The 23085-nt window shown below is 37.9% G+C and overlaps 1 protein-coding gene across 5 annotated transcripts in view; it reads right to left on the reverse strand.

Annotated features, from left to right (window-relative positions):
• MDGA2 (MAM domain containing glycosylphosphatidylinositol anchor 2) overlaps nucleotides 1-23085 on the reverse strand; it is a 782115-nt gene that overhangs the window by 424231 nt on the left and 334799 nt on the right. The gene's annotated exons all lie outside the window — the stretch shown is intronic.

Raw genomic sequence — 23085 nt, forward strand, 5'->3', positions numbered from 1 at the left:
CGTAACCCAATTTACCTATTTTGTTGTTGTTGCTATTATTTGTGCTTTTGGTGTCATATCTAAGAAAACATCTGAGCTTAGGCCTTGAATGACGAGTCACAACCAAATTAAGAACAGTGGAATCTCAATCCAGGCAGAATAACAGAACAAGCAATGGCATGGGAGCACGATACACTGTGAAATCCTCTTCTGTTCGCTCAGAACAGGGCAGATTCCCACAGAGCCACACCTAGTAACTCTGCACATCATCATGCCACTCTCATAATGTGCAATGCAGCTCCCAGAAGGGTATCATTAACACTATCCTAGTGCCAGCTGAAGACTAAGCTCAGTTAAAGGACTGTTTGTGCTAAAAGATGGCCCATGTAATATGAACATTTTAAAAATATCTATATTCCTTTAAATAATTTAAAAAGAATCGTGTGCTCTAATTTGGAGGCCCTGAGGCAAAGTCCACTTTGTATATCCTAGTTATTGTTGTGGATTCTAAATCTAGGGGGTTCAAGAGCTTTATCTAATATAATTCTATGAAAAAATGGTAGAAAAGAAAAGAAATCTGCTCTCTCTCTGAGCCCAACAGCAGTTTATCTTTACTGCTCCTATAGTGTTGATGACATTCCTCCTCATCCCAACTATGATTAGCATCTGAGCTCATTGACATTCCCCACCACGTGCATTCTCCATTCATTTATCCAACAAATATGTATTTATCAGGTCTAGGTCACTGTGTGTAGGGTACGAGGTTGGACTGAAAGACACAAGGGCCAGGAAACCTCTGAGTCATAACACACTCAGAGTGCCCCTTCGGGATCAGGCTAAGGCCCCCTCACGGCCTCTCTGATAGCAAGTCCTTGTCCTCGTCCCCTTCCTGGTGTTGCTTCCTTCTCTGCTCTGCCCTGCCTCCTCCACCCCTCCACCAGTCTTCCATGAGCACTTCCTTAAGGAATCTCTTGCACACCACTCCTCACCTCAGGAATGCTTGCAGCTAACTTGATCTAAGACACTCTGATAGGAGATAAACAAGGAAAGTGATTTGCGATTAGGATAAACACGGAACAGGAGGGATTTCCATCCTCCCAGGGAGCCAGACTTCAACAACTAACGGCACATTATACCATCCTTATCACCTTGCTTTGACTTGCACGGCACTAGTAGATGCTCCATAAATATGCGTTGGGTGAAAAAGTATGAATAATTAAATTAACCAACAAATGCAGAACCCATATAGCTATTGACTAATTGCTATGCCTTTGATGGGGCAATACTGACCAGAGAGGGATTTCAGAGAAGAAATCTATTTCGTTGCAGATATCGATTAGTGGAAATTGAATGTATCAATTGGGGAAAAGTATATAGGTCACTTGGACCTAATCTGGCAGAACTATGGAAAGTTTCTCCAACAGAAATGAGAGGAGCAAGAAAGACAGTGGGAATTGGACTGAGATGAATTAGCTCGGGAAGGCTAAATTCTTCGTGCTCCCTTCTTGAATGTTTTGGCAACAGGGCTTAGATGGCCTTGCACGTGCTGACAATCCTGTCCCCCCAGTTTGCTGGAAATGCTGATAACTATGAACCTCACCCTAAGTAAGTAATTTCTCCTTGTATTTGTGCTGCTGTGTGATAAAGTGAGCGGAAGCTGCACAGGACTGGCCCACAGATGAAGTGAAAAGGAAGAAAAGGACAGGCAGGGGAGTCACATGCAGCAGCCAGCAGAGGAGGAAAGGAGAAAGGGAGGGAGGGAACACTCAGGAAGCCACAGAGGCGGGTAAAGGCTGGAACAGGGAAAGGACAACCTCTCAGATTTAGAGGCTATGTGGCTGGAGGAATGAACACGGAAGACGAGAGAAGTAGCTGCAACAATAGCGAGTGAATTTTACACGTAAAATGATAGAAGCAATAATGACAATGTGACTCTTGGAGGATGTTTTTATAAGGCCAGAAGGGGTACTGTAAGGCTGGCAGTGGCGTTGGGAAACACGCCCCCTAGAGGTCCTCTGTTACTGAGAGTCCAGCTTCCATCACAACATTACCGGAGCCTAGAGACAAACTCTGACTTGCCAGACATCAAGGACCCCCAGCAAAATCTCAACTGGGCCCAAAACTCGGGTCCAGTCATCTAAAGACATGCACGAAGGAATGAGTTTACTGAAGGAAGTATATATTAGGATAAGATTTTTTCTTCTTTTTCTAATCCTCACCAACCCCTTGGGAATACTATCTGTTTTTTAAATTTAAGTTATGGAATATTTAATATATGTACATAATTCAAAAGAAACGAGAAATATATCCAGTAAAAAAATAAGTAACTTTCCACCCCTGTCCTCTGTGCCCCAGCTTTCCTGCTTAAGGTGGTACACATTATTATTAGTTTTTTGTATACTCTTTCAGGGCTATTCCATGAATTTCTCAGACAAATGCTAGCACTCTGCTGTCCCACTTGTCTTGTCACCCTCTCTCCCTCCCCAGATATTTTGGGGGCAGTTCGTGGTCAGAACACATATGAAGACCTTATTTTTTTAATAGCTGCATAGTATTTCATTGCATGGTTGTCGAGTTTTTCTTTTTTAGTGGATCTTTTAATCTAGGTCCCTACTGTTCCACTGAGGTTGTTCCTATACTTTTGCTAGTATAAATATGTTGCAATGAAACATATATAATATTAGAGACATATGTGAATATGTCTGCAGGATGAATACATTAAAATGAAACTGCTGTCAAAATCTAGGTGCCTTATTTTTAATTACACTTCCAAACTGACAACAAATTTAACAATTTATGCTCCCACCAGCAATATACGAGATCGTTCATTCCCTCATACACTTGCCGATAGGGTATTATCAATTGCTTTTTATCTGTGTCAATTTAAGACATTAACAGAAAGGTCTCCATTTTCCACTTTCATCAAGCTTATTATATTAGTGTCCAACTGAGCTAATTTTGGTCTGTTGAGGATACATTTGTGTTTCTTTTTCTGCCTCTTCACTGTCTTTGCTTCTCTGGAGTGGTAGCGCTTTTTCTTACAAACACTGTGCTTTTCTTTTGTTGAAAACATTAGCTTTGTTTTGGACCTAAATTGTAAATATTTGAATATTCTTTTCCAGTTTGACATTTGCCTTTAATTTAGCGTCTTTCCCCAAACTTATTTTGTATTGTTGTTATTTAATGTGCTCAAGCATACTAGTCTATTATTTATGGCTTCACGGTTTCATGTCATCCTTAAAAAGGCTTCTTTACTCTGAGATTAAATAAAAAAATCATATTTTTCTCTAGTATTTTTGGGGTTTTTTTATGTTTAACTCTTAGATCCCTCCAGAATTCACACATGCACATGCACACATTCACAATTTTTTTCTTCTTTTTTCAAAACTTCAGATGACAAAGTTTATATTGCACCCTAGATATGGCTTCACCAGATAACTGCTCCTAGTATTTAATTACTCATCATAAAGAGGACTGGGGAATAATTATTCCAAATCCAAAGGCTTACTTATTCTTATAGATATTTTCAGGCATTCATCTATCTAATTCCCAAAAGAGAAAAATAAGTTAATTCTTGTGTATAATTCATTAAATATTGTATAATTTTAAAAATTTTATGAGTGTTTTACTGAGATTAAAAATAACATTTTCTAAACAGGATATCAAAAAGATATCTGCACTCTCATGTTTAGTGTAGCATTATTCACTAGAGCCAAGATATGGAAACAACCTAAGTGTCCATTGACAGAAGAATGCATAAAGAAAATGTGTGAATATACATACATACAGTATATATATATATACACACACAATGTGATATTATTCAGCCATGAAAAAGAAGAAAAACCTACCACTTGTGACATCATGGATGGACCTTGTTTTGCTAAGTGAGATAAGCCAGGCAGAGAAAGACAGATACTGTATGATATCACTAATATGCGAACCTAAAAAAGTCAAACCCATAGAAACACAGAGTAGAATGGTGGTTACCAGGGGTTAGAGGGTGGGGAAACTGGGGAGATGTTGGTCAAAGGGTACAAACTTGCAACTAGAAGATGAACAAATTCTGGAGATCTAATGCACAGCATAGTGACGACAGTCCACAATACTGTATTATATACTTTAAAGTTGCTGAGAGACCAGATCTTAAATGTTCTCACCACTAAAAAGAAGTGCCAATGATGTGAGGTGATAGAGGTGTCAGCTAATGCTATGGTCGTAACGATACCGCAATATATAAATGTGTCGAATCGACACGTTGTACACCTGAAACTTACACAGTTATATTTCACTTATATCTCAAATAAAAAAAAAAACAGCATTTTCTAGATGTTTAGCTTTATCTGCTTTAAAATGTTTTCCAGGCTAAAACTCTGACTGCCTGATTGCAAGCTCTGAGCTACAGGATTCTGCAGGCTCAATCACGTGTCATCTGTGAGCTAAAACTAATCCAATACCACTGTCAATGTTTGTCATAACATCCTGGAAAGTAAAGAGAATGGTTTAATGAGCCCATATATACCCATCACACAGCTTCAACAAACAGTTTGCCATTCATAGCTCCCCATCCTTCCTCTTACTCTTTAAAAAAAATCATTTATTTTTGTTTCCTTGAAGTGCCTTAAGCAAATTCCAGACACTATTTCTCCACCTTCTGTAAACACTTCATTTTATCTCTATCAGATAGCACATTAAGAACACATAACCATAATACCATTTATTACACCTTGTAACATTAATGAAAATTCCTTAATATAATACAAAATAACCAGGTTATGTTCAATATCCCTCAATTGTCCCAAAATGTCCTTTTAAATAGACATTTCTTCAGTCAGAATCTGGAAAAAGTCCATCCATTGCACAAGGATGATATGACTGTTAGGCAGCTTAATCTGGAACATTCTCCCTCTCCCTCCACCCCATATCATCTACTAGATAATCTTTCCTGTACATTTTCCTACATTCTGTATTTAGGTGATTGCATCCTGGTGCCATTTAACATTGTTTTCTAACTCCGTATTTTCTAGAAATTGCTAAAGTCTTCATTGTCAGTTGAACTTCATTCTTAGTTGAACTTCAATTGTTAGTTCTAGAGGCTTCATTAAATTTGGGTTCGTTTCTTAATCTACTTGAGAACAGAGCAAGAGTCATTCACGGGGGGCACTGTGTACTTCCTAGTGCTTCTCATGAAGAGGCTTGGAATATCTGGTTGTCCCATTCTTAGGTTAAGACTGAGCAGACAGTCCAGGTGTTGTCATACCGATCCATTCACTTTAAATTTCCTCAACATATATCACCTCACAATTTTAGCAGTCATCTATGATCCCTGCTCAGATCTATTATTTTTGGGTGGTTGCAAAATGGTGAGTGTTGAATGCTCTAATAATTTCAGCATGTGTTAGCTGAAATTCAACTTTAAAGAAGACATTGTCTTCAAGGAGTACTTGCTTACCTTGAAACACAGTATATATGGAAAAGCAAGGAAAATGCTCAACTATGATTTTCAGAAAAAAAATTTCAGAAAAAAATTTCAGAAAAAAATTTCAGAAAATGAGTGTCTTAGCAAATTCTAAAGGTGACAATTATGTTTTCATTGGTTTACTTATTTCATTTTGTTATTGTTTTTTTTTGGTGTGCTATCATTCTATATTCATAGATTTTGATAGCCTTGACATTAATACAGTCATTTTGGGATTCAGGTTGTTACTTCTTTGACCAGTGGAAGACTTTTCCAGTTGGTTTTTGTATCCTTTGAAAATGACCCCAAGTCATCTTTGATCGTTTCCTTGTTTAATGCCCAGAATAAAATCTAGGCTCACCTTATATATTTCCTGCCCCAGGCCAGGAATCAGCCATTCTTCCAAGGAGATCTAGTTCCATTCACTGGGAAACTGAATTTAGAAATCAAAATGCAGGTGCTACGAGTGTTCTTTACTACACTGTGCTAGAACTTTTCATTAGATTGAGCTAGGAAATGCCTATATTTAGAAAGTGAAAAATAAACCATGAGTTTATATTGATATTTCCAACTAAAATTAAAATTACAAAGTTTTCATTTAATTGTCTGAGTATATATTTACCCATCTTTTCTATTATATCCGTTAATCTATTGTATTAGTTTCCTATTGCTGCTATAACAAATTGGCATAAGCTAAGCTTAGAGGCTAAAAACTATACGAATGTATTCTCTTACACTCTGATGGTCAAGTCTAAAATGGTTCCCAAAGATGCATTCTTTTGGAGTTTCCAGGAGACAATCTGCTTTTTTTTTTTGCTTTTTCCATCTTCCTGCAACTGCCTACATCCTTTGGATCGTGGCTACCTTCCTCCACCTTCAAAGCCAGCAGCATACCATCTTCTCTCTTCTCTGACCTCCTGCTTCCCGCTGATAAGGACCCTTGTGGCTAGATGGAACCCATCCAGATAACCCAGGGTAATCTCCCAACTCAAGATTCTTAACTTAATCACACCTGCAAAATTCCTTTTGCCATATAAGTTAACATTCTCAGGTCCCAGGGGTTAGGGCATGGGCATGTTTGGAGGCCATTATTCAGCCTACCACAACTATTAAAAATATAAATACCTTCAAAGCAACAACAAAAATAATAACAGCAGCATTATAACTAAACAAACAACTGTTGGATGCAATTTAGTCTCTCTTTGCAGTTTTCCCTGCCTGCCCCCATTTTTGACACACCTCCTAGAACATAATCTGAAGACTGTGTTTTGAAATCACTTGAGAGAATTCTTCTTTGTGTGCTGATTCCATCAGCTTGATACTGACTTGGTTTAATTTGCTTCCATTTATCTTCAACTTTTAGGAATTAAAAAACGATTTAGCTTGTTTTGGAGTTATATAAAACACACGGTTTCAACATCAAAAATATAAAATAAGATACAGTCAAAGATATCTAGCTTAATCTCTGTCCCTTTATCCCTGTTCCCTTCCATTTCCTAAAGGTAACTGCTCTCATTAGTTTTTGTTTTTCTATTGTTTATTTCTAGAAATATCATAAGTTTGGATAGAGGTAAATAGATATAGAGATAGACAGATGATAGGTAGGTAGGTAGATAGATAAATAGATAGGCAGATAGACATAGAGATCTCAACCACAGCATCATCCAGTGTGGTCCATGGAGATCTTCCTCATTTCTTTCACAGATGCCTAGAGTTCCAGTGAATGGATGTACCACATCCTATTCTCCAGTAGTGTGAAATCTGAGGTAAAGATTCAAATGCATTTTTTTTTAGAAAGACAAACTTTGTGCGAAAACTACTCATTAAATAATATGTTTTATCTAATGATTTTTAAATACTTCCTTTATCTTACACTGTTCATTTACATATATGGTTCTTTTCCAGGGCTTTAAAATCTGCTTCATTGGTCTGTCCATTCATGCAATAATACCATGCTATTTTAATTGTTATTTGTTATAATATGTTTTAAGTATGGTAGGGCAATTCCTCCCAAGTTAATTTTCTTTTTTAGAAATGTTAAACTACTTTTGCTTTCTTATTTCCATATAAATTTTAGAATAATCCTGCTTAATTAAAAGAAATACTGTTGATGTTTTTATTGTGATCATAATAAATGTACATGAGAATAGGCTCTTGAGAGAGCATCCTCAAGGGCCCATGAGAAAAAAACAAATGAGCTCTGGGATTCAGACAGAAGATCGGGCATAGGTGTCAAAGACAGTGGTAGCTTCAAGGAGCAGCACATGCTCTATGTAGCACTAGTAATTTGGGTAGTAATGATGTTAGCACCTACATTAGTGCCTAGCATTTGTCAGGCACTGTGCTCAAATTCCTTACATATATTATTTAATTTAATCCTCATAAAGAACTTTTAAGGGGGAAAGTCAAGACCAGAACCTAAATCCATCTTTCCCTAAAGCCACTATTGAACCGCTATGCTCCACTCTGTCCAAGGAAGCAAATCTAAAACGATGTCTCTATTAAGTATGACTCTGTGTTAACTGTTCTCTGGAAGAGAAGTGCCTCCAAGGACCAGTGAGTGTACTCAGTAGAAGGACCTCTGTGAAGGCTGGTCTCCAGGAGCAGAAGGATCGTCCTTGTGTGCTGGAGAACAGTGCCTCTGTGCAGAGGAACAGCAGTGCCGGCGTGACCGTCCCATGACTTCTGTAAGGTAAGTTAATATCTAGGAGTCACATATGCCTGGAGTCTAAGGGATATTCTGGTAACACACACGAGCATCTATGGGGATTTCCCAGAATGCATCACTACACAAATCTATTAAATGAATGGCCCTCAAATTTTAAAATGCATCAGAATCATCAGGAAGACAATAGAACATATACTGCTGTTCCCTACCCAGACAATTTCTGATTCAATAAGTCTGGGTTGGGGTCCAAAAATTTCTGTTTCTTAGAAGTTACCAGGTGATGTTGATGCTATTATTTCGTGGACTATAATTTAAGTTGGATGGTCTGTACGTGCGCAAATCCTAAAAAGGGAAGAGAATGGGTACAAATGTTTGAAAATACAGGGTGGTAGAGTGAAAGGAGTGAGGGGGTCAGCAATCTGGCAGCTACCTAGTAATCTGGTCTCTGTCCCCAGCAATCTGGGTGGCCTGGGCTTAGTCACTTAACTTGTCCAGCCTCAGTCTGCATTGAGTGAACTGCAGGGGAAAAGATAAGATGTATTCAAAGTTTCATCAGAGTTGTATGATTCAAATAAAAAATAATAAGGTAACCCATCCTAAAGAAATTAGATGTATAGGAAATAAGATTGTCCTTGGAGAGGGCAGTTATAATTAATTAAGCACAACATTTCAGAATAGAGATGTGCAGAGTCAGCATGATGAAGGCAGATTGTTAGCATACCTCCAGGACCTGACTATAATGTGCTGGAATGTATTAATATTAATATATCTAAAGAAAGAATGTGCCAATCAAAACAGGAATTGGTCAGTCTTGGGAACAGAAAAACAAGCTTTCGGGAGGACAAGCTGACAAGTAGTACTCATTTGGGAACTGTCTGAGAGAGGAAATCTCCAATACTGCACTCAAGCCTTTTGGTTTCCTGTCCCATAATAGATGAGATGGCCTTCAGCTGTCTCGGCTGAAAGTCCTTGCTCACCAATGTGATTTCTGTTGGCTTCTCGATTGGCTTGCCTACTGGGAGAGTGACCCTTTTAGGGAAGAGCAAGGTCCAATTGATTTGCCAGTGCAAGTTAAAAAATTAGCATTTGGATCATAATTTAGCTTTATCTGTAGCTTACCGACACTGATCTACAGGTGGAATAGTCTGCTATAATCTGCAATTGCATCTCTCATCATAAACACCTCACCTGATTTTTGCACTGTTTGTATGTGAATCGATCTTTTTGAGTTTGGAAAAATGCAAACTCATCCCTAATCTGCTTCTATTGTACTAACAAAACCAGGCTTATGAACCTGAAAAATGAGTATTAGAACCTGAAGTGCCCTTATTTACCAAGGTAAATGCCCCTTTGAGGATAACTGCCTAGAAAGCGAGCCAGCGTTCCCCAGGTGGTACATCTCTCCACTGTTGTGAGGGCTGGCTGTGGCCAGTGTGCCCACAAATCCATTTTTCAAGTGTTCCTCTGCTCTGCTCTGTATTGTTGGCAGGGGCTAAACACTTGCGGATTATGTTTCCCAGACTCTCACTGGTTTCATTCCACGGATTGGAACTGGCATGAGACTGAATGACAGAGGACGAAAAGCCAAGTACTTCTCCCTCTCCTCAGCCTTTTCTGGCCCCAGTGTAGCTCCTTTCCTACATTAAATTTCCTCAGTTTTAAACTCAAGTGCTTTAAATAATCAGAAGCGTTCCTATTTTCCTTGTCCAAGCCCAACTTGAATACCATGTAACATAAGAACTCACTAGTAACTGCAACCATCTGTTCAAGAAGTGTTAAGTGTATGTCCATAGTCACACACACACACCCAGATTCATAGTCAAATCCTATAAACCAATGAAAATTTCGGTTTGTGCTTTTTTTGGTAGATTATACTAGGCAGCCATGTTAAGTAGGGATAAGCCAAGGGTGTGATTTACCATGATTGTAAGGATCAGTCAGAGGAAATCAAAGTCCCAAGCAGATAAATGGTTGTGAGGGCAGTTGTAGACTTAGATGATGTCTATGCCTAGTAACAAACTAAATGTGGTTTTCAATTTAATCTGTGAACATAGCAAATCACTAGAGAGCTGGTCTAGAATGATGAGCAATACTCACACTGATAAACATAATGTTACAAGACATCATCGCAGTATTGGAGCATTTGCCAATTTTGCTCACTAACACACTGGCCAAGGCAGTAGCTGGTTTCCAGGCAAGAGATCCAAAGATGTGAGCAAAAGTACCGATGACTCGCCCATCCTATTTCATGCATGCAAATTCCCTCTGCTTGGGAAGGAACTAAGTCTACCGTTGGGCTTTCTGTTTTGCACCATATGAACAACAGAAGCTATGTTCCCTCAAAGGATTCTAGTAAAATAAACCAGGGCTGGCTCACAATATGAAATTGAATGTGTCTTAGCATACACTTTTTCAAACTCTGATCTACTTTGTATCGATACTGATCTTTTTTTCCCTTTTCTGATGAAAACCAGACTTCCATCATGTCTATATTATTTAGACAGAGGATTACGACTTTGTATTTTGATTTTAAGCAACGAATTTCAAGCAGTGAATTACCAGATTTTTGTCTGATACTTTGTGAATATGCTCCAGTCACTTGCGATCCCAGTGTTTCACTGTTACATCTGTACTTAAAACTAGGTACTGCTGCCAAAAGTGGCAAAGAGGGTTTAAAGTTAGAATCTTCTCTGACTGAGGGCTTTAACAGCTTCATATTATTGAGTCCCATTTCCCAAGTGTCTTTAAATCCTTGCTAGGTAGTAAAATAAGAAGCCACGTTAAGTCACTAAGACCACCAAAGGGAGCATTTAACGTACGGCTGCACGTGTTGAGGTGTACGGCTTCCAACAGTGCCCACACACAGGAATCTGGAGCTCCCTTAAATGCTTAATTCTAAGAGGAAAATGACACATGCACAGGCAAACACCATCTAGTATTTATAAAAAGGAACAGAATTAATTAAAATATTGAACAACTAGCCTAAAGCGATAACGCCTGCCACGTTCACTCAGTCAATAAATAACTGAGACTTTCTGTGTGTGAAACTCTCATGTTTAGGGTCCCCTATATTTTATTCTCCAAAGCAGGACACTTTTGGGGATTGCGAGAGGGGCAACAGTCATAAACCAGGACTGTCCCAGACAAGTCATGATGATGTCACTCTGATGTGGTGGAAATGGGAATGCAAGACCCATGCCTCATTTTATAGAAGTTTACAGTCTACTGAGAGAGACAGGAAACAAAAAAAACCAATATGACTACTCTATTTTCTTATTTCTATCATCATTACCATTATTATTATTCAAGATTTGTTTTCAGTCTTCCCTTGAATCATTTTATTTCATCCTTAAAGAACCTTACTATACAACCACTACGAAGATTGCCATCTTCTGCATAAGGAAAACAAGGGAGAGCGAGGATAAGTAATGATCTGCATTCACAGGGCTAGAAAGTGGAGAAGGTGGGATTTGAAACTGCGCAGTTGAACTCCAAAGCATAAAATCTCGCTTACTCCCCAGAGCAGCATTCTATGATGTATTATGATAAGAAGTGGCTGGGTATTCTGGGACCACCTAGAAAGGGCACTTAAGCAAGCCTCTGACCAAGTAAGGCTTTCAGGAAGAGGTGACGAAGAAGCCAATTACTCAGATAGCCAAGGGGAAGGGATGTGAACAAGTGGATGGGAGAAGAAATAGAAAATCAGTAGGTAAAGTCCAGTAACTGTCTTCAAGATTAATGGTGCATCATAGTCATTATATATACAGTTCCCTTTAAAGGTGGCGCAGAACACACCCCGTGAAGGCAGGGACTATCTAATTTAAAAGAACAGATAATATACATTTTGAGTTGAATTGTGTGCCCCAAAAAGAGATGGTTAAGTCCTAACTCACCTCAGAACGTGAACTTATTTGCAAATAGGGCCACCGCGGATGTCATCAGTTAAGATGAAGTCATACTGGAGTGGGTGGACCTGTAATCTAATGACTAGTGTCCGTGAAAAAGGAGGAAAATACCACATGAAGACAGACACACAGACGTGTGACGAGAGAGGCAAGACTGGAGTGATGCAGCTGAAAGCCAAGAACACCAAGGACTGAGGGCTACCATCAGAAGCTAGGAAGAGGCACTGAAGGATTCTTCCCAGAACCTCAGAGACAGTTTGGCCATGCTGACAGGTGACTTCAGAGTCCCAACCTTCACAACTGTGAGAGAAGAGATTTCTGTTGTTTTAAGCGCCCAGTTCATGGTACTTTGTTACCGCAGCCCTGGGAAACTCACACAACATACAATCATGCAATTCAGCTTCTTGTACAATTTTGGAAATAGGGAACTGTTTAGGCTAATATTAGACATTTGCTGATATAGAATTTACATATCTCATGAAATGTGTTCACGTGCATTTTATATAGTAACGTATGTAATGCTTCTGTGCTGTTTCAGAAAACTCTTTGCAAAATGATCTGTAAGTTTGGTGAGCTGTAGCCCATCGTTTTGATGGTACTATGAAGAGCTATTCAAAATGTCAGTTGTTCTGATTACATGGTACCAATGCAAAAGATCCCTTAGATTTGGGACCATACTTCAGACCTGGATGCCTAAAAGTTCATCTCAATAAATACAGAATTTCTATGGCACCCACAGAGAAGGCACTAATTAACTACGGATTTTGTTCTACTCAAGCCGATCCAACATCATTTAATGATTTCTGCCAAAGGCAAGTAAGTAAATAAGGAGGGGCCAGGGTGTATGGATAATGTTTCCTCATGTACCTTGGGAGACAGAAAAAGGAAGAAATCAACGTTTGCTGATGGAAAAAGATAAAATTGTCAAGAAAATAAATGCTGTTTTTAGGATTTTTTAAAAAACTTTGGCAACAAGAGAAAATCAAAGTAAAAGATTAACAATTCCTTAGAAAAAGAGGTTGATTGAGTCATTCTTAATAACTGTTGCCTCATTTTTCAGTCCTGGAAATCATATTTTATAAGCACTTTTCTTGTGTAGCATAAGTTAACGTTTTCAGATCATAGAAAGGTTTTTATTCTGCATTGATTTTGTTTGAAGCCTCTCTGAGCATTTCAGGGAAAGGCTCTGTTGAGCTGAATTTGGAATAGATGTGCCATGTTTACAAGTGGCACTGGTATCGACTATTAATTACCACTAACAGGATATCCTTTAGCATAGAAGAGGATAGGTGCTATTTTCTACAATTGTAATTGAAATTATTAACTTAAACTTCAAGTTTCAATATTTTAAAGTCAATCTAAGGAGTGCTCCATTAGACTGGAGTTGGAAAACTCACAGTAAATCGAGTTCTCTTAATTGGCATCTTTAACGTCCTGGCCGGAAGTGAAGAGGGTTGGTAAGATACTGCCATAATAGCCTTCCTGCTAAATTTTGCAAACGGTCGGTGGTACGACCATAAATGATCATTTACAACAGATTGAGTATACATTCCGGATTTATCTTTATCTGTACATATATGTAAACACATATATGTATATGTCTACACACAGCATATATAGAATAGAAACTCAAAGAAATCAATTAATTAGATTATCATTTCATCATGAAAAAATTCACTTCAGACTACATTAAGGTATTGCCTTTAGATTTTGTTGACAGCTCAATAATGACTCAACAAAAAGATTAAAAACTATATTAAAAAACTGAAGAAAAAACTATATTGTGGGATACCTACCATTTAGAGATCTCCCCAATTAAATAATTCATATCTGAAAATTTGTCAATAATATTCTTCTAACAACAAAAATGCAAAATCCAATTCATTAATGTCTATGTAACTACCCAGAACTTCTGTATCAAAAGAATTGCGGGGCCAGCCTGTGGCCGAGTGGTTGAGTTCTCTCACTCTGCTTCAGGGGCCCAGGGTTTCACCAGTTCGGATCCTGGGCACTGACATGGCACTGCTTATCAGGCCATGTTGAGGCGGCTTCCCACATGCCACAACTAGAAAGACCCACAACTAAAAATATACAACTATGTACTGGGGGGATTTGGGAAGAAAAAGCAGAAAAAAAAAAAGTGCAACTGATTACCTAAAAATGATACATTTTAACTGTGAACAACACATCCACTAGATTCTCAATTATATGTTGATAGGCAGTATTGATTTCCTTCTATCTTCTAGAAATGTCCTGATAATTTTAAAATGCTTATTTCACGTCAACTCCTGTAATAAAATAATGGCTATGATCTTATCACTTCTATCTATAACATTTTTTATTAAAATATGTAGATTTCAAAAGGAGACATCTAATTTCAAAATTTCACGTGATTTGTATACCAATTATTTGACTCTGTTCTGAGATCCATTTTCTGATCTCTGTGAAGATCCAATTTTGACCATAGGAGGCAAAGTTGTCATAACCACATAAATCCTCACTCTATATCTATATTGCAAATCTCCATCACATGAAATTCTTTGTGCATGAACTTGCACACTTTCAATGCTTAGATTTAATTCAAGTAAAAGGAGTGTTTTTTAAGAGATGAGGAGAATAAATTAGGAAAATATAGTCTAAACCTAGGCTAATTATGTTACACAAAAGTCTTACAAAGTCAAAGCAAAATTTGATTGAACATCATTCCTTGGCTAATGACTTGTGGCTTTCCTTTAGGAGTCTTCAGGAAAAGTGAAGTACAGAAATTCTGTATCACAATTAAGCAACGTAAGGTCAGCAGCAGGGAAGAAGAAAGTAGAGTTAGGCATATAAATGTACTCTTCATTAGGTTTGAGTCTAAGAGACGGGTACCGTCTTATCCTGCGAGTGCCCCAGGAAACATAGTCAGAGACAGGAAATTACAAGTAGACAGTTTATTTTCAGAATTAATCCCAGAGAAACAGAGTAAAGGATTGGGAACAGTGAGACAGAGAAGAAGGAAAAACCAATACAACAAAATGTTATTGTACTAGTCATTGCTGAGAGTGACTGGGGCTCCCTTCCATTGGGACCCTCCAAAGAGCCATGTAGAATGTGCCACAGAACTGTCTGACCAAGGGGGTGTATATCAACAGGATCCTTCTCCTATTGACCACACAGCTAATTTCTAGAGAGCAGTTCGTACTCCTTTGTAGAGACTTTAATCCTGCTCCAGAATCTAAAGTTCTGTGCAGTGACGATTCCTTTACGGGTTAAGAAAGAATCCACACATCACCCTTCGCCAACGCCAAATCTGCTAGATGTCGGACTGCCTGAGCAGCAAGCAAGTTTGCACCAAAACCGAGACTTGCTGCAGAGCCCTCTTTGATTCTGACATTTACTTGAAACTGACAGCCTTTAAAGTTACCCGATCAAGTGTCTTGGAGTAATATTTCCAAACGTGGTATATGCACCCCTAAAATCCAAAAAAAGCCTACCATACGCTCGGCCTCTTTCCTAGTGGTAGGGCTCGTGAGGAGCAATGACTTTTTCATGACTTTAGATGGAACTGTCCTGGCAAGCCCCAGACGATTGGACTCCAAAAATCCTCACCAATTTGACAGACCACTAAAAGTTTTAGTTATTTCTCACTCTCTGATATACATCTGTCTTATTATGGCATCCAGACTACCTACTACTTCCTGTTCAAAAGGCCAAAATGACATGATGGGATCCGCATAATGGACTAATATAATGTTCTGTACATCATTGAGACAATTGAGTATCCTGTGCTCTATAGTGTTACAGAGAGCAAGAGAGTTAACCCTGATTGATCCAGGGCAGAGCAGCACATGTGGACTGCTGTGCATTCCACATAAAAGCAAACTTGCAATTCTCCTCCCTGATGAGAACCGAAAAGCATTCGTTTGTCAGATGCCTAGCTGCATACCAGCAAGTGTCTGAAGTGTGTTGACTTGTTTCAGTGAAGACACCCCATCTGGCCCAGCAACAGTGTTGGTTTGATTGTTTACCACAGTCCATCATCTGCCATAACCTACCTGGCGTTTTAGGAACCTTATTATGAAATAAATTGGACAGATGGAGACTACCACGCCTTCATTGTCAAGATTTTGATGGTAATACCTCATCTCTGAAATTTCTCGCGGGATGCAGTGTTACTTCTGATTTAATATTTTGGGAGGGACAGTTTTATAGGATTCTGCTGAGTCCATCCAACCATAACAACGTGATTTACTCCACAGGTCAGGTAACCAATATAAGGATCTGTCAGCTGCAAAGCATGTCTGCCTCAATTACGCACTTGCGAGTCTGGAGAATACCCGCAGACACACTCACTTATCTGGGCCAGGAGTCTTTTCATCATGTGGTTCCCGCAGGCCCCCAGTCTAACTATGTGAGCATTACAAGGCCACTGATTCCAGGGCTGCTCAGGCTCTGTACCTTCAAGAGCCCTCAAAAAGCCTCAGTATTCCTTTCTACAGTGCCAATTGCTATGACAAACGGCCATAAATCCCTCTGGGGAATCATTCTGATAGTATTTTTTATGTAAGTTTGCAATGATATTGCTAGATTCTATCTCAAGGAAACCTTCAAACAGTAAATTCTGGCTCTGTGAACTAGTTAGGTCTGGAAACTGGATGAGTGATTGTGATTTTCTATTATAGTGGAAAATATCAACCTCCTCTTCACTAGGTGTCATTTTTGTCTGTTTATATGAGTCAAGTACCACTCTAATCAGCTACCCTTGTTTTACCCCTAGATACACCACAATCTATTATCCATCACCACAGAATCCCATAGATAAAGGCAGTCTGGTGGCTGCTCTGATCTTGCCACTCATTACATTATTTATATCCACATTGAGTCTGTCGGTGAAATGTTACCACCCAACTTCTGCCATTTCAGAATCCCGTCATCCCATTCACTTTAGAGATCTTAGTTCCATGGCAGCTTCTCCCACTACAACCCTGGTCTGCAGAAATCTGTTACCTCTGAACTTCTCAAAGATGCCAGTGCCCATCTGACCAGTATATTTCTTATAGTGACAGAAGAGTCCTTTGGGAACTCTCTGAAAACAAGTCTCACATAATAAATCTGTGCTAACATTTCCCCTCCCTGAGCCTTCTGAGCCCTTCTTCAATATTCTGCAAAAGCCATTCCTGTATCTCTACTTCACTTAGTCACCAGTAAGTCATCCTGGTGTCTAAATGTCACACAACAGCATACTAGGACTGGGTCTAGGTATTCTTACAGATGATTAGACACACGTCATGGAAGTGTGCTTCCACCTTAAATCTCCCCGGCCCAACACCATCAAAATCCAGTCCCATATTACAGCTAGCTCAAAATCCATTAACTCCAGCCAGGCACATGGCAAAGATCAACTCCAGTGGGAAAGGCAGGAATGCCCCACCTACTCTAACAGGTTACCTGCAATCACGTAGTGACGACAGTACTAGTTTAGAATGATTAAGTTTATAGAAGAAATCATCATTTTGTATCAACTCAACCACAAATATGACATGATTTACTAAGTATTTACTTTTTGCAAGGCACTCTACTAAATGATCTACATGTATTACCTCACGAAGTACATTGACTAATACCTTTTGAGCAAGTGTCTGGAATGAATGATAAATGTTTCTTCTAAGTGTAAAGATTGTCCATGGAATTAAACAAAAGATGAACTCTGAAATAACTGTAAATAGAGTCAGATTTCCTAAGGAACAAAAACGACTCTCTACATTCATGAGGATTTTCATTAAATTTTTAAAAAATTCTTTGGTTAATGCTGATCTACTGGGATTAAAAAGTATCAGCAGTTTTAGAGTCTATTAAAGTGTTGAACTAAAAATGGCTTTCCATATTCTATATAAAAATCAACGGAAAAAAAATATTTGAAGGTATGACATCAACCACCAGAAAAACTATAAGTGCTTCCTCCTAACCAAGCTATGGTGAGTACACTAACCCATGTAACCATGAACTTGATAAAGATGTGTATCCCCAGGAGATGAGATTTTATGTGTGTGTGTGTGGGGGGGGGGGGGGGGTGTATGTGTGTGTGGGGAGAGACTGTGAAGGTAGCTATTGATAGGAAATTTGTGATTAATAAAGTTTTGGATGCTTGTCCTAGACCCTTTCCCACATCCTATCCAAAGATTCACTGAAAAATATTAGTTGTTTTAGTGTGAGAGTCTCTCACCTGATGTAGCAGACAGATCCAGTCTAGATAGATTTATCACAGATAAAAAGGAAATTATATTGAATTCTATAAACCATGAGAAGGAATAAATGTAATATTTGATGATCTCTGATTTGATTGCAGATTCTAATTCTGCCCATTTAATTGGACATAAATCCAAAAATCTGTCTGTTTTTCATGTGTATGCATTAATATCATTGTAATAAATTTAATAGACTGAACAAGGAAAACTAGATGGAAATATGAAGCAAGATAGATGAAATACTTGCAAAGGTCAACACAAAGCTGGCACAAATTGTTTCAAACTGCAGAACCTGTTACCAAGTTTTGCTAAGATTCTCATTATGGTAAGATTATCACTTTAGAATCTGCAGAGAAGATTGACGAAGATAAAAACATCAATAACTCTTCAACAGTCTTGACAGTCAAGAATACATTTTTACAGCAATCAAATGACTGAATATGATCCCATTATAAAATTGAAAAATGGTCTTGCCTTATTTTTTTTAATCCAAAAAGTGAATACTCCCTAGGAATGAGCTGTAATAAACCAGTGGACAATTTTAATGCTTCTTAGATTTGTGTTTTGGATATGCATAATTACTTTTAAGAGTGGTTTTCAAAAAATCTTAGCAATGAAAGGTATTATTCAAGAGAAATCTTACCCAGAAAGCCAACATATAAAATACACGAAAGTAGAGATGTTTAGTTGATGTACATTTTTATCTTTTCTTTTTTTGTTATTGAAAAAAGAAGAAAAGGTCAGTATTTTCCAGCTTTCTAAATATGCATACCCAAGTTTGTCATGAAAACATATTCAAAGAGCCTCACATTATACTGGTTACAACAGAACCACCTTCCTGTTGGAGAAGTCTGAAACTGGCAGAGCGTCCTGCCATGAAGCTCTCCGTGAAAGTCAGCCTCACTTTCTTCCACACCATTTCATTGCAAGAACAAGAACGATGCAATGTCATTAAAATGCCAGCATTCATTTGGGTGGGGGGGGGCAGATATGACAAGGTCATTTTCAAATTTATAGAGAAGAGGTCAACCAAGGAAATATTGAAAAGCAACCACAAATGAGTGACTTGCTCCGTGGTATATCAAAATATATTATAAAGCTATTGGAATTAAAATAGCGTGGCCTGGGACAAAAAGGGCTAACTAGAATGAGAGAAGAGAATAATGCAGTTTTATTCATGATAAAAACAGCATTTTTAATGTTTGGGGTTTATTTTAAATATTTTTTCCTTCTTCTCCCCAAAGGCCCCCAGTACATAGTTGTATATCTTTAGCTGTGAGTCCTTCTAGTTGTGGCATGTGGGATGCCACCTCAGCATGGCCTGATGAGTGGTGCCATGTCCACGCCCAGGATCCAAACCAGTGAAACCCTGGGTCGCCAAAGCAGAGAGTGCAAACTTAACCACTCAGCCATGGGGCTGGCCCCACGTTTTTAATGTTTAATGTTAAAAATTATATAATGCTAAAATGTTTTAAATGTTGTCATCACAAGAAAAAAAGTTTGCAACTATGTATGGTGACAGATGTTAATCAGACTTACTGTCGTGATTATTTCAAAATACATACAAATATTATACGTCAATTATACCACAATTTTAAAAAAAGAGAGAAAAAATAGCACTTTTAATGTTGACTATCCCGTTGGATTATGGCAGAGGGAGGGAATGAGAAGAGCAAGAACACTAGACTAGTATTTCATCCTATGGACAAAACCATTTTCTGATGATTAAATCATCAAATACATAAATAACTATAAGCTGTTAGCAAAGAAGCATACAATGCAAGATATATGGATATGAAGGAGACCTTGCTGAAGTATGTACAAAGTTGAGAAGCCAAGAATGAAAAGATTAAAATAATTCATCTTCTAAAAACAAAAACTTCTGAATAAAAAAATATGCAATATTAAAAGACAACACCCTAGAAGGTAAAATTTGCAGCACACTTATCAGATATTGAATTTATTTATGTAGTATATAAAATATATATAAAGTCCTCACAGACCTACAGGAAGACAAGCAGCAAACCAGTAAGAAAATGGAAGTAGGTAAGGACAATCAATAGAGAAGATGTACAAATGATTGATGCATTTGTACTTCTGTGGGAAAATGTTCAAACTGACTAGTGTTTAAGAGAATGTAAACTTAAGCTACACTAGAGTGTAATTTACTTTCTCCCATAAAATTAGCAAAAATTTAAAAATGATTCACTTGTGCTAAGGAAGCAAGTAAAAGTCACTTTCAACTTTGGTTCAATGATTCCATTTTGAGGAAGGAAACTATCATACAGCAATGCTAGCATACCTGTAACAAAGATGTACACAGACACATACACACACCAAAAGTGTTCCTTGAATTATCGTTTGTAATAGTGAAAATCTGTAAGTAATTCAAGGTTCAACAAAATGGCAGCAATTATATACATTTAGTGCACACACAAGTACAATGCAGCCTCTGTGAAGACAATGATCTAAGTCAGTGGTCCTCAAACTTCAGCGTACATCAGAATTACCTGGAGAGCTTGTTAACCCACAGAGGGGTGGCCCTAAGGCAGGAGCTTCTGATGTGATGGGTCTGAGAATTTTCATTTCTAACAAGTTCTCTCCAGGGATCACACACTGAGAACCAATAGGCTGGATCCACCCTTGCTGATTTGGACACATGGCCAAGTGAAAAATTCTAGTCATAGACTACTACTTTTCATTATCTAACTTTTCTTTAATTAAAATGAAATGAACATATATAATTATATCTACAGAAATGCATTGAACAAGAACTGCAAGGTAATACACTAAAGTAATATTTATCTCTGGGAAATGTGTGGGAGAGTGAAGGGGAACATTCATGCTAAATTCCCTATCGTTTAAATCATTTACATTTGTAATTGTAATTGACATTATGTGTCAATATAAGGCTTATTATGTGCCAAGGATCTATACGTGTATATGTGTGATATGTACATAAAATATGTATGTATATATTTATAATAAACATTTAATACTCAGAAGGAACCTATGATATAGGGATGATGGTAACATCCCTATGATGCTACCATCATCCCTATTATATAGATAAGAAAACTGAGGCACACAGAGCAGGGAAGTTAAGACCTTCCCCAGGGCCACACTGGCAGCCATCGTGGACCCAGAGTTATCCCCAAGCAGCCTATTCCAGTGTCATGCTCTCACTACTGCATTGCACTCACCTCCCTTCAGTTATTTTATTTTCCTTGGATACATCAATACCCTCAGGCCACTACACATTGCCAAATGATATATTTTGAAAGAAAATGTTAAAGAATATAGAGGAAAAAAAAACACGCTGCCTTAGAATTCTTCTGGAAATGGAAACCTTTCTGACTCTCATTGCCACAGGAATAGACAACAGATTAAGAAATCTCCTGAGGGATAAATGAGGAACATCTCTCTTCCACTGCATTTCCACCCATCATCATATTCAGATTAAACAAAGCAGCAAGAAAGTCATTCCAGCTTCATGGAACCAGCCAAGAAAATCATCACCAGGACCAGCGGGCCACAGCACGCCCTTCAGTATTTGGCCAGGGTGCCAAGGCCCAGCTGTTGTGCCAGCCTTCCTTATACAGTTTGTTGACAAAGAGGAGGCCCAGTTAATTTTTCCAAACAGCAATATAAGCTGAAACGGATTCACCTGCAAACACCTGAATTACTTCTAGGTGTCTGCACCTAGAAACGAAGAAATAGCGATACTGAAACAAGAAATTTTTCTTGGGATCAGCACACACTGAAATGACTCCATAAATGGAATTGCTTAGGAAAAATAAATAATCTAATCCTTTGTTTCAGAACTTATTTTGGATTAGCCAGAGATGAAAGACTGCACTCCAGATGTGAATCACGAAAGGGAAGACGGATGGAGAAAATAAATGTCTAATATTAAGGAACATAAGGATGGAGATAGAGGGAGCAGAAGAGCTGGGATGACGTAAAAGCAGACATAAGAAGTTACATTTTTAACTAAAATTGGGAGTTCAGAAGATGCAGAATTTGGCACATTCAATGTGGGAATAATGGATATCTATGAGTCTTCTCTTGCCATAAACAGCCTCTCTTAAAGCAACTTGTGGCTTTTTTTAGGTTTGTTTGGACCCTTCTCTTTTGATCCCAACTTTTTGATTCTGGAATTTTTATTCTATGCATGTAAATACAAAAATTATAATCAAATTATAACAACATTAAATTTTCTCTGAGATAATATTCTCAAATTAATGTTATTTTTTAACTTTAGTAAAATTATTTTCACTGGACTCCATTGTTTTCTGTATAAATTTTAAAATAAAAATGCTTTACATATCAGCTTCTTTGCCGATATCAAGTTTTAACAATTTTTGCTTGTGTCCGTGTATGTTCAGTTCTGCAATCATTTTTACTGCCAAGTCTAACTTATATTGGGTCAAATTTTGTAGAACTCAATTTTATTAGGACAATCTATTCTTAAATCAATTTTCAGTTAACAGCAAATGTTATAATTTGCAATTTTACCCACAGTGAATTTTAATATTTTTCAATAATTTTAATAATTATTTTTTCTAGATTACTTTTACTGTTTTGCATTTTACCAACACCATAAGTTTTATAAAATATATTTATCAGTTCAGTTTTAGTCACGGTCTTATGTATCAATCTATTGCTTCACTCTGACAGTTCATATGCTTATTTTTATTTGTTCTTCAGGGTCAAAATGGTAGGGTCAAAGGGTCCTTGGTATAAGGGTTAAAAATGGCAGAAGCAAAAGACAAGATTCACAAAATCTCCACATTGCTCTTTACTTTCACCTTTGTAGTTGTGTTAGCTGGATTTTTTTTTTTTTTC

This window comes from Equus caballus, chromosome 1 (genome assembly GCF_041296265.1).
Source record: "Equus caballus isolate H_3958 breed thoroughbred chromosome 1, TB-T2T, whole genome shotgun sequence".
Lineage (NCBI taxonomy): Eukaryota > Metazoa > Chordata > Mammalia > Perissodactyla > Equidae > Equus > Equus caballus.